This window comes from Plecotus auritus (assembly GCF_963455305.1).
Source record: "Plecotus auritus genome assembly, chromosome: 7".
Classification (NCBI taxonomy): domain Eukaryota; kingdom Metazoa; phylum Chordata; class Mammalia; order Chiroptera; family Vespertilionidae; genus Plecotus; species Plecotus auritus.
The window spans coordinates 147,818,720-147,833,070 of NC_137774.1; the positions used below are offsets into that span (position 1 = coordinate 147,818,720).

General features: G+C 53.4%; 1 protein-coding gene across 2 annotated transcripts in view; it reads right to left on the reverse strand.

Moving 5' to 3' along the window:
• TPPP (tubulin polymerization promoting protein) overlaps nt 1-14,351 on the reverse strand; it is a 31,160-nt gene that overhangs the window by 15,974 nt on the left and 835 nt on the right. The gene's annotated exons all lie outside the window — the stretch shown is intronic.

Here is a 14,351-nt window from a genome sequence, read left to right on the forward strand (position 1 = left end):
AAGTGTCAGAGCTGCTAGGAAGACTGAGGGCGGCTGGGGCTGAGGGGAGGGGTCACGTCCTTCTGCTGTTTGAATCGCCCCAGTAAATCCATGTGCTAGTTCCATAATGATGTAATCATAATAAATTTAATTTAAAAAGAAGCCGAGGGCTCCACCAGAGGTCTACTGGGATACAGGGGTGTCCAGAGAGCCCTTCTGTACCAGCAATGACAGCCTGCACACAGGGGCCTCCCTCCAAGGGCCAGCCTCCAGCACCCTACCTACTGGCTCCTCTCCTACCCTTCCTCCCCTCCACCCCCGTGGAGGCTGTGGTACCCCTCTGCTTTCCTGCGCCAACGGTTTCTGGGGAGTGAGGTGAGTCTGAACCCAGGGCAGCCTTCCATGCCCATTCCCACCTGTGCCACCCACTTTCCACATAATGAAAACTGAAGTCACTTAGAGGAAGAGGCTGCCAGGAGGTCAAAATGCCAACCCACTGAATGAAGCGTTCTCTGAGGTGTGGCCTGTATTCTCAGGTGTGTACTGTGTTTCCAGGTGTGTATTCTGCACCCCCAGGTGAGTGTCCTGCATCTCCAGGTATGTGTCCTGTATGCCCAGGTGTGTGCCCAGGTATGTGTCCTATGTTGCCAGATGTGTGTCCTGCATTACCAGGGGAGCTGACCCTCCCTGGCCAATATTCCCCTTAGGGGCACAAGGCAATGTATGGTAGAAGTGGAGACTGATCAGGTATCACTCAGACTGGCCACAGACATGGCAGCCTGGATGCCCAGCAGGCTCTGTTCCCGTTTCTTCAAAGCAAGCATTTTTCAACAGCTCGGGAAAGCCCCAGTGAGTCAAGTTCTGATTTATTTCATGGTCCATGGCCCCTGGCTCCAGGTGAAAACCCAGTCTCTCTCCTGGTCCTCTCTCATCTGCTTCCCTAGAAAGACCCCTCAGTAGCCCTGGGCTCTGATGGTGTCAAAGAGGACGGCGAGGAACAGGGAGAAGAGTAGGCGGGAGGCTGGTGAGGTGTGGGGAGCCAGTATGTCCAGTTCTGGGGGAGCCATTAGCCTCCGCCAGGTCCTGCTTGAGGCGGGGCAGGCGCTGTCCTAGAGGGGTCAGGAGGGAACTGATACACTGGGTGTGGGGCAGACTGTGTTACCGGATTTGCATTTTTAAAGGAGGCTTAGAGAGGGCAAGGCAGTCAAAAGGTGGAATTACAGACTGGAGCAGCATGAGATACAGGGGCAGGCGCTGGGTACCCAGAAGGCAGCCACCCGGGAAAGAGTCAAACAGAAGCTCCTGGCCAGGTGACCCATCTGGACCTGTGAACACCTGCCCCTGAGTGCCCACCAGGCTCCAGGGGCTGCCTCACCACTGGGTGGGCTGTCTCTCAGATATCACATGGTATCCCTGGCCCCCCGCCCCCTCACAGGGTATAGATGCTCCAAAGACCAGCCATGACAAGGTCCCTATTTCCAGAATGAACTAGGCGCCATTTCAGAATGACTCTTCCTAATCATGCTTAAGACTTGACAGCCTGAGGCAAAACCTATAGAAAAAGTGACACAGAACAGACCCCAAAAAGTGACAGTCACAGTTGCCACATGACATTAGCACACAGCGCCCCAATCAGGAGGAATGAAAATCTGTGTTAGTGACATGCCTGCCAAAGGACCCGGTGTCTGTGAGCAGGGCCAGGTGTGTCTGTGAGCAGGGCCAGGTGTGTCTGTGAGCAGGGCCAGGTGTGTCTGTGAGCAGGGGGAGGTATGTGTCAGTAGGACCAGGTGTGTCTGTGAGCAGGGGGAGGTATGTGTCAGTAGGGCCAGGTGTGTCTGTGTGCAGGGTGAGGTTTGTCTGTGAGCAGGGCCAGGTGTGTCTGTGAGCAGGGCCAGGTGTGTCTGTGAGCAGGGGGAGGTATGTGTCAGTAGGGCCAGGTGTGTCTGTGAGCAGGGTGAGGTATGTGTCAGTAGGGCCAGGTGTGTCTGTGAGCAGGGCCAGGTGTGGTTTTAAAGGGTGTCAGCAACAGCAGCTCTGTGCTCTCCTGGTTCCCCTTCCTGGACAGAACATGGTTGTGCCCTGAATATAAAGATAGATGTGAATCATCTCTACTCTCTGGCTCCCCCAAGCACATGCCCAGCAACTCATTTCTGATGCCCCACGAGCTCCTTGTCCTGTCCCCAATCTACACCTTCACCTGCTGGCATTTCCTGCAATCTGACCTGGCCAGTGGAGCGGACCATCTTGCCTCTTATAACCGGGTGCTTTCTGGCTCCCAAGGCCCCTCACAGTCTGTAGCTGCCTCTTACTTCCCCTCCGCTCTCTGGTGCCACTGTCTGTGGCATGCTGGGCATTAATAAGCCAACTGACACTGTCCTCCCCAAGTAGGAGCTGGGTGCACCCAAATGGCCGACCCTTATTGGAGTGAGGGCCTGGGCAAGCTGCACGAACACTGGGGTGAGCAGCCAGAGAGCGTGCAGAGTGGGGCAGGGGGCAGGCCAGCAGGATGCATGGGGCTGGGGACTGGCACCTGCCGTAGGGTTCCCAGAGCTCACACAGGACCATCCACACCACCTCCTACTCCCATGGCCCTACCGGGGGACTGATGTGCGAGACCTTCCTGATGGCCCCTTCGCCCAGGGAGCCTCTGCCTCGCAGACAGCCTCCCTGGGACCACCTCTGGGAAATGCTGGGCCTGACCAGCCTCTCCTCCCCAGGATGCTCTCAGACTCTCAAGGGGGAGCCTACAGAGAGAGCCCGGTGGCCCCAGCCCTGCCCAGGAGCATGTCCACAGCAGCCGCCCCTGTCCTCAGGCTCCATTCTGCCTGACTCCGCCAAACTGCTGGAAACTCAGTCCCACCCTTGAGAGGGACAAAGCCCCGCCCCCACCCTACCTTCCTGAGCTCAGAGCCCGCGGTGGAATGAAGACACCTGTGCACTAAGACCCCACTCTGCGGAGAAAGGTCCTGCAACCAGGGCCACCTGATTCCACCGTGAACACAAGAGAAACGTTCTTTGCCAAAGCACCAGGTGTAGGTGTCTAACTGGTGAGACATCACACAATCTTAACTCCGGAACCTTCTGGTGTAACTAGAGTTATGCAGAAATCCCACTGGAGAAGTCCCCTTTTAAAAAGAACAGGACCCTTGTGATTCAGACGCCTGTGGGCCTGGTTGGGAAGCCGCACCTGCTGAGCTCCTGGCGAGGCTGCTGGCCTCCGAGGAGGCTGCTTCCTGGCAGTGGCTCTGCTGTCTAAATGCAGGATCTCGGCTTGGGTTCTTGACATTAACCTCTTCCTCTAAAGGCACAGCGCCAACTGCCTCGGGTGGGCTGAGTTTCCTGGGTTGCACATGTTGCAAGCTGGATTGGGAAATGAGTGGCCGGGCCCCACCCACTGTGCTCTGCGGGAATGGGGTGTGTCTCTGAGGCTGGTGACAGATGCCGCCACAGGCCCTGCAGGTGGGAAAGGGCTCCCAGGAGAGTGGGCATCAGAAGGAAGCCGCCCGGGCTCCCTGAGCTCCTGCCTGGGCATCACTGGTCCTCCACCCCGAGGGGTGGGTGTGGTGCCACCCAAATCCTCTGAATCTTTCTTTCTTTCTTTCTTTCTCTCTTTCTTTCTTTCTTTCTTTCTTTCTTTCTTTCTTTCTTTCTCTCTCTCTCTCTCTCTCTCTCTCTCTCTCTCTCTCTCTCTCTCTCTCTCTCCTTTCTTTTCCTTCCTTCCTTCCTTCCTTCCTTCCTTCTTTCCTTTTTTTGTTAATCCTCACCCGAGGCTATTTTCCCATAGATTTTTAGGGAGAGTGTTAGAGAGAGGGAAAGACAGAGAGAGACACATCAATGTGAGAGAAATACATCGATTGGTTGCCTCCTCCATAAGCCCCGACCAGGGCCTGGGCCAGGGAGGAGCCTGCAACCAAAGTACGTGTCCTTGATAGGAATTGAACCTTTGACCCTTTGGTCCGCAGGCCGACCATCTGTCCACTGAGCCAAACAGGTTAGGGCTGAATCTTTACACCCACTGGGGGTCTGAGATACCATCTCACCACTGGGACTATGAACCAGAGCCTTTGGAGTGTCACTGGGCCCACGGCTGTGACCCCCAAGGCCCAGGGTCTGTGTGAGAAGCCCCACAGGCCCTGGAAATGCAAGCATTCCTGAGGGTCTGATAAACTGACTCCCACACAGACCTCGATGGAGGGCATGACACTTGCAGGGTTGACTGGCAGCCAGGGAGCAGCTCTGGTGATGGAGCTGAGCTGAGGGCACCTGTGGGGAGGCTGTGGGCGCAGGAAGAGCCTTGCCACATGCCGCTGGACTCTCAAAGGCAACCAGGAAGTTCCAAACAAAGTGTGCAGAAGGAGAAAAAGAAAAAGTAGAGAGAGCCTGTGCCTCCCTCTCCTCAGAGACTTCCATGGCAGGTGATCCTGGGACCCAGGCGCCAAGGATCCAGGAAGGCCCGCCCGGAAGTGTTCCCTGGGCACCATTAGGGCCTGGTCCCAGGACACTGATCTGGAGGGAGAGGGAGTTGGAGGGATAATGGTAAGAGCCCCCAGGTAAATGCCAAGCACAACTGCCCCAGTGGCACCGAGGGAGGCTTACGCCTGGCCAGCAGGTCCAGGGAGACCTGCTGTTCACAGAGGCAATCTGCCAGGCTCCCACAGGCCCTGACCTCCTGGGATATTCAGATGTGTGTGTGAGGCCCTCAGCAAAGGCAAGGTCAGGATAGGACAGTAAATTCGAAAGGCCATAGGGACCTGAAGCCGGAGGCAGCTGGTGTCTGTTCACCTCCCGCTTCTCACTTCCATCCCACCAGAGGCTCGGGCTCCCAGTGTCAAGGTCTAGGAGTATTGGTGCTGCCCCGTGGAGAGGGCACCTCCCTCCAGTAAACAGCCCAGGGGAACAAAGGCCATCAGAATCCTGTGGACCTCCCAGGGCCAGCCCAGCCCTGCCCCCATCATCTTCAGCTCTTTATTTGAGTCCATTTGAGTATAACACGGCCCTTTGGCAATTGTTCACATTGCTAATCATAACATGGCCACCCACCCCGCGGTGCCCCGGACACTCGATGTCAATGACCACTCGTCTCACCAGAGGGCCGTCCCAGGCAGCGGGAGCCTCCAAGAGCTGCACAAAGCCGCCTTTCTGAGTCCACAGTCGCCCGCCAAGCGCACGGGGATGGTCTCGGAGCCCCAGCTCAGTGCGGAGAGCAGCCCTGCAACCCAGCACCCTGCCCTCCACAGTCCTGGTGCTGAGCAGCCCGACAGGCGGGGCTGGCTGGACTATGGCTGTGTGAGTGGGATGCAGCTCCTGTCCTGTCATGTAGCCTCAGGTTGCTGCCCAGAAGGTCCATGGGGTCCAAGAAGCCTGGGAACTAATCACACCCTCGCTGTTCCCTGTTCACAGGTCAAAGGTAATTTCTCCCAGTCACAAGGGAAGAAAGAGCAGAGGAGGCAAGCTTCCCCAGGCCACCCAGCCACCCTAGGGTTGTGGCCCATCCTGCCACTGCTGTCCTCACCCTGGACCCCCAAAGGACCTGGGCAGGACAGGGCTGGGTGGAATGGGGCAGCCCCAGGACAGGCTGTGAGCTCTCCAAAAGGTGGCTCATGGGCTAGGAAAACCGAGGAAGGTGGAGTTGTCCTCCCCTACGGCTCAAAAGAATTGGTGTCCACAACAGAAACTTCTCCGGGCACCATGGGGTTGGTGGTTTCAGGGGGACCCACCTCCCAGGAGCCACACTTTACTGTAGCCCCCAGAGCCGCCCTGGTTTCCGTCAGCATGTTTCCTGTGAATCCCAAGCATGCAGCTGGCCGGCAGTGCCAAGGGGAGCACTGGGCACAGGGAGCTAAGAAAATGAGGTCTCACGGTTAAGGGAAAGCCCTCTAGGGCGACGTAGCCACCCCACTCTGAGAGGGGCCCCTTCAGGGCCCAGGACCGCAGAGCAGCTGGAAGGAAGGTCCCCCAGAACCAACAGGAACAGAAAAGCAAGGAGCTTGCTGTTACCTGCCCACTCGGGGACCCAAGAAGTCCTTGGAGTGGCCCCCAAACCAGCATGGGTACCAGGCTCCAAGATGCCTGCCCAGCGCCCCATGAATTAAATCCCATCCCTGTCACGAGATGTTCTGCCAGCAGAGCACCCAGCAGGAGCCCATGCCATGAGGTGGGAGAGAAAGAAGACCCAGGGAGCACAGGTACCACGTAGCGCAGACGGGATGGAGAACTGGAAGATACTTCACGTCAATAGACAGGCATCCACCATGTGGGGGTGACGCGTACCCTCTCGCCAGAAGTGCCCTGAGGGTTAGATGAGGACACTCATAGAAACTTCTAGTCATCATAGAAACCTCAGTCGATCAGCATAAGCCCCTGACCCCACAAGGAACCAGTGGGCGTAGAGGGGTCTCTCATCTTACAGCCAACAGTCAGGAGGGCTCTCTATGCAGGGGGCTATTATACTGGTGGCCCCAAATTAGGTGTGTCCTGTCCTCACCCCAGAACCTGAAAATGGGATCGTGTTTGGGAAAAGGTTCTTTGCAGATGTGATCAAGCCAAAGGCGTTGAGATGAGCTCGGCCTGGGTCATCCGGGCAGCACTCAGTCCAGTGAGAGTGTCCTTATGAGACAGAAGAGGAGAGACACGGACACATGAGGAGGCCACACAATGACAGAGGACGAGCCTGGAGTGCCGGGTGCTGGAAGGGGTGGGAAGGACCCTCCCTTAGAGGTTCCAGAGGGAGTATGCCCTGGGACACTTGGATCTCGGGCTTCTGGCCACAGAGAGAGTGAGTGAAAGGCCCGGAGAAGGCAGTGCTATCGGGCGTGGCACAGAGAACCCAGGGCCAAGACCCAGCAGCTGGTCCCCGTGCAGTGGATTCCAGAGGCCCCTGGAGGTCACTCCGAGCCAGGATGAGCTCTAAGTAGGGGACTACCAAAGGACACCTGTCCTCTAAGATACCCACTCTGGCTTCAGGTTAGAGGTATTTGGGCAGAAAATAAAGGTGGGTACACATTCAAGGAGAGGAAAAATACTGGTGAAGCACATGAGATCGGGACAGGAAACTTTTAAATTCGGGGCAAAGATAAACATGTGCGCCTGCTGCTGGCCTCTTCCAGATGGGGCCCTTCCTGAGCGACGAGCTGGGGCCAGAGTCGCTCCCTAGTGTGTCTCCTGCTTTGCAGATGCCCCAGGCCAAACCAACAAGGATGGCAGGCAACGGAGGGCAGGTCGGAAAGAACTGGGGTTTGCTCAGGCGAGTGCAGTGACAATAGGAACAACAGGAATGTGACCAGAAAGGACAGAGGACCTGCAGGAAAGGGCTGCTGACCAGGTTTGCCTGGTTCACAGTGTGTCAGTACCTTTAAGCCTCAAAGATCTCCTGCCCCAAAAAGCAGCCAATGTGGGAAGAGACTGACAGAACACTGTAGTCAGAGAGAAAGAATGGAGGACTGAGCAGGGCCCAGCTGTGGGTGAGACGTTGAGGAACCTGGCGCAGCTGTGACGTGCAGCACGCGTTAAAGAGAAGTGTGAGTGGGCGTGTTCCCTGCAAACACCATCTTCATCTGGGGGGGCACTGTTCAGCCCAGACAGCACATGGGCCACAGTGAAGGGGTTTTCAGCCAGGTCACCCCTCAGAGTCAGCTGGGAGCTTTGAAAATACAGTTGCTGCACTCCTACTTCCTGTGATGGAGCCAGGCCTTCCAGCCCACAGGGCAGCGCGGAAGAGTGGACAATGAGAAAACCCATCTTCTTCAATACACCCATGTGCTAACAGGAGAGAGAAAAGTAAGCAGCCAGGACCCGGGAAAGAGGGAACCCTGGACAGGCCAGCGTGCACTCAGCCGTTTCTCTGTGGGCACTGGCTGGTGCTGGAGGAAGGGGGAGTGGGGGAAGCTCTGCAGGCTGAGCACACTGTTCGTAGCTGTTCCTGGAGGGACGTGCCGGGTGAGCTGGCAGGAGACCGAATCAGCTCAGCTTCTCAACCCACAACTTGGATTCAGGTGACTCTGATTGCTAGTGCCTCGAAATGCCAACAGGACACATATAAAAACTCTCTAGAGAAAGAGACTGCCATCGAGACCATAGACTATTTCTATGAACATATTTTGATTACAATATCTAGTACACAGTAAAAAAAATAATAATAACCAGGCATATGAGGGGGGAAAGTGCAAAACAAAGGCAATAGGAACAATCTAGAGGTTCCAATTATTGGCACTCGATCAGACACTGGAGTTGAAGTAACTATGAATGCCGTGTGCAAAGAAAAAGCGGCAGCATGCGCCATATGCAAAGAAGAAAATGGACAAGATGGAAAATTCCAGCAAAAACTGGGAACTATAAAAATGTAGATAGCAACTTTGAAAGAGAATATGTTAGAAATTCTAGCACTAAGAAACACAATAACTAAAATTGAGAACTCGGTGGATATGTTTAATAGCAGAGCAGATTCAACACAGCATTAACAAGAACTCATGCATTGGAAATACCCAAGAGAAAACACCTAGATGTGATAGAAATGTGTGTGTGTGTGTGTGTGTGTGTGTGTGTGTGTGTGTGTGTACAGACATGGATATAAGGACAAAAACAACAGAAATAATAAAGATAAGCACAAAATTAATAAATTAGAAAATAAATATACACTACAGAGGTCCAACAATATAAAAAAGTTGTGCCTTAAAACATTAATTATATTGATAAATACTGGGGATATTGATCAAGGGGAAAAAAGAGATTTAAAACTTTTCTCAAAAAAAGAAAACTCCAATCATGGCTGTTTTTGCCAACAGATTCTACCTTATATTAAAAGAAGAAATAATGTCAATCTTACACAAATTCTTCCAAAGAAGAGTAGAAGATGGGACACTCCCAATCATTTTATAAGACTAAAATAATCCTGGTACCAAAACTTAATAAGGGTGTTAACAAGTAAAGAATAATTTATGGCCCTGGCCAGGTGGCTCAGTTGGTTGGAGCATCATTCATGCACCAAAAGGGTTGTGGGTTCAATTCCTAGTCAAAGTACATGCCTGGGTTTTGGGTTTGATCCCTGGTTGGGGCTCATATAGGAGGCAACCAAATGATGTTTATGTCTCACATCAATGTCTCTCTCTCTCTTTTTCTTCTCTCTTTTTCCCTCTCTCTCTGCCTCCCTTTCTCTCTCTCTAAAAAATCAACAAACATATCCTCGGTTGAGAATTTTTAAAAAAGAATAATTTATGTCAATCTCACTTATGAAGGTAAATGCAAAAATCCTAAACAAAATATTAACAAACTGAACCCAGTAATAAATAAAAAGAATCAATACCTTACAATCAGGTCAGGTTTATGCCAGGAATGCAAGGTTGGTTTAACATTAACATCAATCAATATCATTCATCACACTAACAGAATAGAGGATAAAAATCATATTATCTTCTTAATTAAATGCAGGACAAGCATTCAATGGAATTCAGCATCTATTAACCATAAAAATTCTTAGCAAATTAGAAAAAAAAAGGAAATTCCTTAATTTGATACAAACCATCACACTTAACAATAATGGTCCTGACACGAGGAGAGAAATGAACCAATAAGACAGAATAAAGCCCCAACAGACCCAAGCATATATTGACCTATTCAGAATAACAAAGGTGGCCCTGCAGGGGAGGAAAAAATGGAAAAGAATGATTTTAGTCAGTGGAGATGGGCCCATTGAATAGACACATGAAAAAAAAGCACACTGGGTCCTGACACCATCAGCTCAGCCCATGGCAGATCGAAGCGGGGAAGGCAGGGTAATGAGGATGCAAGAAGATAATGCACAAGAGCATCTGATGTCCTCAGGGCAGGGGAAGATTCCTTACATAGGACACAAGCATCACTACCCCCAAAGGAAGAGCTTATCAAATGGCACCAAGTTAAAATTAAGAACTTCTATTCATCAAAAAATGGAGGGAGTGAAAAAGCAAGCCGCAGGGAAGGAGGAATCTGCAACTTATAATGAACATAGGCTCCTCTCAGTCTATGAGGAACCCTGTTCATCAGCAGGAGAGAGACAACCGACTCTAGGACAAGGGCAAGGACTTGGCCTGGCATTCAGTGAGAGCACACCCGATGCCCAATACACGGGGAAAGTGCAAAAGACCCCAAGGCAGATACCACCACACCCTCCAGAGTGGCGGACGACTGCAAATGGCGGTGATGCCAAGTGCTGTGGGATGAGGAGCGACAGGGAACTGTGGGGGCACATGGTTCCAGCTGCCTTAACAACGTGTACTGCAGCGGGACATCAGGATAAACGAGAGCCTACACTCGTCAGCATTCACCAACAGAAACACTTGCACGTGTGCTCCAGAGAGCATCACAGAAGGTCAGGCAGCTCCATTCACCACGGCCAAAAACTGGAAGTGCCCCGCGCCCATCAGCCACACCGTGGGTAAATGACGGTGGTGGGCTCCCAGCATGGCACATACACACTGGACACGTGAGACCACACGGGAGAGCCACTCACAGCACTGACAGAAACAAGCCAGCACCGCAGAATGTGTTCTCCGTGGCTCCCTAGACATAAAGGTTGAACACAACCACAGTGGTAGGTGGTAAAACCACAGCAAAGGCACACCCCTCCCCCAGGGACAGAAGAGCAGCCACCACATCCGGCCTGGGGACAGCTGGGTGCCAGCATCCCAGGGAAGGCTGGGCGGTGATGGGAGGCTCAGATGACCTCCTTCATCCTCCAGCACCATTCTGTCCATAGCCTGCCCCCCACACAGGCACAGAGGCTTGAGGCCGACCCTGCGCCAGAGGCAGGTGGGACATGTGGCACATGCAGCACCATGGTGGCCACAGATAGATGCCATCACTGTCTTAACTCCTGGTTTGGGATGGGCTGTGGAACAGCATTAGGAAACCAGAGCGGGGTGGGGTACAGGGAGGGGCTGAGGGTCATCAAGTGGACAGTGGTGAGAACCAGGAGGCACGCATGGTGTGTGAAGCATGCTTCCTTAGGGGCAGTGCACCACCCTGCAGGCTCCTGGGAGTTCACTCCAATCAGATGTGAGGGGTCATCTGAGTTAACACTGACTCTGGGGCCAGACTCCTGGGTGTGAGGCCCACATGCACACCCACCCCCCCCACAAGGGAAGCTCAACCTGCCCGCCTGGCTCATCCCTCGCCAAAAGGAGATGAGACAGTGGGAGTGTGAGGCTTAAATGAGGTCACCTAGAGAACGCTGGCTGTTTTGTGACATTCCAGCTAGAGTGAGAGCTCCCCAGGGCGGAGGCCACACCGGCTCACCTGGCACCTGGCAGGTGCTCAGACATCTGCTGAACAAAAGGGTGCAACAGGGTTACAGGATGAGATCTCGGGGAAAAGTGGCCCAGGGCGGGGGAGATCACGTGGAGCCCACATGGGATGCCCCACTTAGCATGCCAAAAAAAATTAGAGACTTGGGACTGATGGAGACAAGCTGGGGACATGTGGAGACACTGTGCCACAGAAGAAGAGGGCATAAAGGACTCTAGGTGGGTAAGGACCTTTCACAAATCTAACTTAAAAAAGAAAAAGTCACCCAGGCGGTGTGGCTCAGTGGTTGAGTGTCGACCTATGAACCAGGAGGCAGCCATGGTTCAATACCCAGTTAAGGCACCTGACAGGGTTATGGGCTTGATTCCCAGTGGGGGGCATGCAGGAGGCAGTCAATCAATGATTCTCTCATCACTGATTTCTCTCTCCCTCTCCCTTCCTCTCTGAAATCAATAAAAATCTATACTAATAAAAGGGTAATATGCTAATTAGACCAGGAGACCTTCTGGACGTCCTTCTGGACAAAGCCATGGTGGCGGGGCTGAGGCAGAGGCAGTTAGGGGCAATCAGGCCAGGAGGGGAGGGCAGTTGGGGGTGATCAGGCCAGCAGGGGGAGGGCAGTTGGGGGCAAGCAGGCTGGCAGTGGGGGGCAGTTGGGGGTGGGAAGGCCAGTGCGGGGGGGGGGGGCAGTTAGGAGCTAGCAGGCCGGCGGGGGGAGGGGGGCAGTTAGGGGCAATCAAGCAGGCAGGCAGGTGAGTGGTTAGGAGCCAGCAGTCCTGGATTGCAAGAAGGATGTCTGACTGCCGGCAGACATCCCCCAAGGGGTCCCAGATTGGAGAGGGTGCAGGCCGGGCTGAGGGACACCCGCCACTAGTATATATATACATATATATATTTAAAGTCAGCGTGAACGTGGCCTTATAAGGATGAGCTCACAGTACCCACAGCTAAGAAGCTCAGGTCTCCGAGCGTATGGGGGGGTTGCAGAAGACATTTTAGTTGGTGCAAAAGTCAGAAAGTCATCATTTTCTTATACTTTGTGAAAGATTTTTTACAGTTGCTCCCCAAAGAAGATCCTGCATTTGGACGTTTAGAGAATCAATCACAGTCACAACTGAGCTGCCATTACAAGCCTTTGTACAGTTAAAGGGAAAATATGGAAGTGAAAACCAGTCTTAATTCCTCTATCAGGAGCCGAGATTTGGACACAGTTCCTGGATTTGGATGCTGCGTTCCTGTGGGGAGCTGCCCTTCCTCCATATGCAGTTCCTGGGGGCTGCCAACGGATCACAGACCCTACACCGCCCCCCTACCCCCGGGACCCCAGCAGGGCCAAGTAAAGCCATTGCCAGGAACTGGCACTTGAAAGCTGCCCAGGAGGCTCTGCGGAGGTGAGATGCCATGGTTAGGGATGGCGTGGATTATGACACTGTGGCTACCTCCCCACCAAAGAGGAAGCTGGTCTCCCAGGAGGGGGCTGAATAGTGTAGAGGGCTCACACGGGAGTTGGAGACGCAGGTAGTGTGGGCCCCACCCAGGCAGCCCTACTCCTTCCTTCCCACCTGTTATTTAAGCAGTAGGGTCTCGGTGGGTGTCCATTCTCCTGCCTAGTCCCTGCATCTGCCTGGTCCTGGGTTTGTAGGCTCAGGTGGACTTGGCACCATGCCCAAACCACCCTCAGTCCAGAGAAGTTTCTGGAAGGAGCTCAGGGCCTGGATCTCACAGCCCGAGGAGGACCTGATACTTCAAGGTGCCGCAGGGCCCCTTGCTCAAGATTCCCAGATGGCATCTCTGTGCATGCTCCTCCAGCCTCACCAGCAACATCACCAGCTAAATATAGGCCTGGCTCCAAGTCAGCACAGCCTCTCCCCAGGAAGCCTTTCCTTAAAAAAAAAATCTTTCAATTACAATTTACTTTCAATATTATTTTGTTTTGGTTTCATGTGTACAACATAGTGGCTGGACAATCAATATATTCTACAAAGTGTTCCCCTGGCTACTTCCAGTGCTTCTCAGCCTCTTCCACAGGGAACAGCTCTGCTGCCCCCCCGGGGAAGGAAGCCACGTGGACGCGGCATCCCTGAGGACAGTCTGGCTGCTCGAAGGTTTCTCTTAAACCTCCATCAGCCCTGAGTAGTTTTAATTTTCTTTATGAAATGTGCGCATTTTCCACCATTAGCATTTATAACCATGTACATAGTTATTTGTTGCAACTTCAAAGGATCCAGGAAGACCAGCCAAACAACGCAGGAGAGATAAGACTACAGCTTCCTCTAATCTCCATCACCCCATCATTCCAAAGAGATGGAGATACATTTTTTTTTTATTGTAGCCCTTAAATTGTGGTACCTTTCTGAGTCAGACCTCTTTGGAAACCATGACTATAGAACCACCACTGGCATGCATTTACAGACGCTCCCAGCTCCCGGAAAGTTCACCAGCACCACCTCCCCCCCACCACCCATCACTGAGCCCTGTGATTCCCACTGTGTGATGGGAACAGGGGCTGGTACCAGAGACAGGACCTTGGAATCCAGTTTAAGGCATTGGGAAGCCTTGAGGCCTGTCTCACCGCCCCCCACACACACCCCATTTCCTGCCTGTTTGGAGCTCTCCCTCCCAGCCCCATCACTTCATCCCCGGATGTGATCCCAGTGCACTCAGAGTTCAGGTCAGTTTACTGCTCACTTCCTAGAGGCCAGGGGCTGGTCTAGGCTCTGGGGACAACCCCCTTCCCCCCCCCCCCCCCCCCCCCCCGCCTCCCACTTGTGCTCCCGGAGAGGGAGGCCATGGGGAGTGCCTGGAGGCGGTGGTGGCCAGGGTTGCTGGGTCCTTTTATCAGCGTCCCCCGATAGGGGCTTGATCACAAGGAACAACAACAGCCTGTAATTCTTGGAATCGAGAGTCTAGGGACTCGGCAAGTATCTAATAAATGTCAGGGGAATCAGCCAATGAAATGCGCAGGTGGATGACAGCATGGCCGGCTCGTCCCAAAAGGTGTCGGATCCTCGGAGAACACACAACGCCTATCAAAATAGCAGTCCCAACAGGGAGGCGCGAATTAATTCCGCCCCCCCCCCACCTCCTCGCAAGGC